We start from the raw sequence: 2,763 nt of genomic DNA on the forward strand, positions 1-2,763 counted from the left end.
TTTAGAGACCCCTTTTGTCTCTCAGGAGCTGTCTCTCAATAAACCTTTCCTGGTCTTAACCTCCCTTGTCCTTGGAATGTGTTCTTCAATATTCGGGGGACACAAACTCAGCACGTCTGACATCTAGCTGACTGGGAGTTACATGTATCCTGTTTCATGGCGACCCTTTCTTGGCTGCACAACACAGCTGGCTCCAGCTCCTTCGCATCTCTCCCGCTGGCCTCTGCCTGAGTTCCGCACCTCCTGTCTCCTTCCCAGCTGCCTGGCTTGCTCAGCTCCTCGCAGGCTCCACTGCCCCTCCTTATCCATCAATTCCTTTCTATTCCAATTTGTTGTTGCCCAACCCTCGCAACCCCAGCATCTAACACAGTTGCCTGTTAATGGACATCGCTGAGGTTCTACTCGATTATCTACTACTTTAGTAGTCTGTTTAAGGCCACATAACTGATGAGTGATAGAGACCCAGACACAAGGATAAATAAGTGAAATGAAACTAAAAGATGAATGAAAAATGGAAAAGGGATTAACGTCTCTCCATTTGCTCCCCCTCCTCTCTTCTTGGGCCCTTCTTCTAGTGTACCCATCAGGAAGAGACCAACTACTGATGCAGGTGAAGTAACTAGGTTCTGGTGGCAGCAAAGAATTTCCCGCTGATGGCTTACAAAGACAGAGAGAGAAGAAGCGGGAGACTGAGCAGAGTAGCTGTATCAGCAACAAGTAACACCCTGAATGCTGTGGAAAGGAGAAGGGATATGAAACAACACTGAAAGAGCTTTTCAAAGTGGAGCCAGGAGTCACGAGGTCAGTGTGGGGGCGGTGGTGCACGCCTGTAATCCCAGCAGTTGGGAGGCTGAGGCAGGAGGATCTCTGCAAGTTCAAGGCCAGCCTGGGCTACATGGCAAGAACCTGTCTCGAACAATCAGAGTGGAAATAGGAAACCATCACAGCAGAATGACTCACACTCTACTTGTCTGACTAGGGATGTGAACTTTGGTCACTTTCACTCTTTGACTGCAGGCATGACAAACAAATGACACTGTGTTCACAGACTGGGTGCTATCAAGAGATTATAGGTTGGGCTCTGTGGTGCACAGCAGTAATCCCAGCTACTCAGGAGGCTGGAGCAGGAGGATTAGGGCAGCAGACAACCTTCTTTTCATTTTGAAATTCCGTTTTCTTTCTTTCTTTTTTTTGTTGGAACCGGGGATTGAACTCAGGCCCTTGCACTTGCCAGGGAAGCGCTTATTCCACCTAGCCATCTCCCCAGCCCCTACCGAGCCATCTCCCCGACCCCTTTGAGATTCAGTCTTACACAGCTGGCAAACTCATGATCCTCCTGGTTCAGCCCCCCGAATCTTCTATCTTCTATTGGTCACGTAGCCCCTATCATAAAGCATCTATTCTTGAATTTCAATAGAATTTTTCTTTTCTTTCTTCCTTTTTTTTGGGGGGTGCAGAACTGGGGATTGAACTCAGGCCCTTCACTTATTCTACTGAGCTATCTCCCCGGCCCAGAATTTTTCTAAAAAGGAGTTTTTATTGCTTTGCACTACTTTCCCATTTGCGTTCCCACTTTCCCTGTTTGCTTGCTTGTTTGCTTTTCATTTCTGTATTTGGTTCAGGGTCTCACTATGCAGCTCATAGTGATCCTCCTGTTTTCAGCCTCCTCCGAGGCTGGGATTCCAGGTGTGCGCCACCAGGCCCAGACTTGTTCGACGCTTCAGCATGCCCCGGGAGCAGGGCTCACGCAGCATGCAGGATGGGGGATCGAATCCTGGTCCCTGCGCTTGTCTTGCCTTCTTTATTTGGAAGAAAACTGACTCACAGCAGTGTCTTCTGAGTGGTAATTCCTCAGACTCCACAGAAAACCCAGTACTTGTGTAGTTTTTTAGTCTGGATAAATTAACATGCTGGCTTACACAAATAAACGTTTATTTTCTAATCAAATGGGCACCTTGTAAGTTCCATTCAATGTACAAAAAAACAAAACAAAACAAAACAAAACAAAAAAACCAGACGGGCACCTCACGATAATAGCTGCATTGGCGCAGTGACTCCATGACATCAGGGCCAATACTTTCTGCAGTTCTTTCTGGCCTGAGGCCTGCAGCACGGCTGGCTGGCTGCCTCTACTTCCTGGCAGCACTCCGTTGTTCAAGACGGGAGCTTGCCTAGAAGTCCCTCAGCAGATTTCTGCTTACCTCTCCCTGGACAGACCTGTGTCACATTACCAGGAAGAGAGGCCAAGCGAGTGAGTGTGTTCGGCTTTCCCAGCTTCCATAATGGACACGTGTGTGTGTGCGCGCACGCGCGCGCACGCGCAAAGACTAGATATTAGACCTACATAGTAAGTAACTTCTACCAAGAGAAAGTTTGACATAAGTGTAATGAGCAGAGGAATGATACAGGATTGCTAGCGGGTGTCAGGGAATCCGCGGAGGCGGAGGTAGGAGAATAGGGCGTGGCAAAGTGGTTGGCAAGTGGGTGTGACCTGTCAATCATGGAGATTCAGCACGTGCTCCGTACATCTTCCCAGCTGGCCTAGCTACTACTTGCAGAGCGCTTCCCAGAGCCCCAGAGCGTGTCTCCCTTCTTTTCTTACCTTTAATACTCTTTTCTTTCCCCATAATTTTGAGAGACAAATAGCAATGAGACAGTTTCAAATCAAATTGGTAGGACACTTTCAATAATTAACACATTGTGTACTCTCTTCCTAGTGGTTAATTGCTGTACAAGATGCAGACATGATATCCTATTTACAAA

This window comes from Octodon degus, unplaced genomic scaffold (assembly GCF_000260255.1).
Source record: "Octodon degus isolate 3935 unplaced genomic scaffold, OctDeg1.0 scaffold00092, whole genome shotgun sequence".
Taxonomy (NCBI): Eukaryota; Metazoa; Chordata; class Mammalia; order Rodentia; family Octodontidae; genus Octodon; species Octodon degus.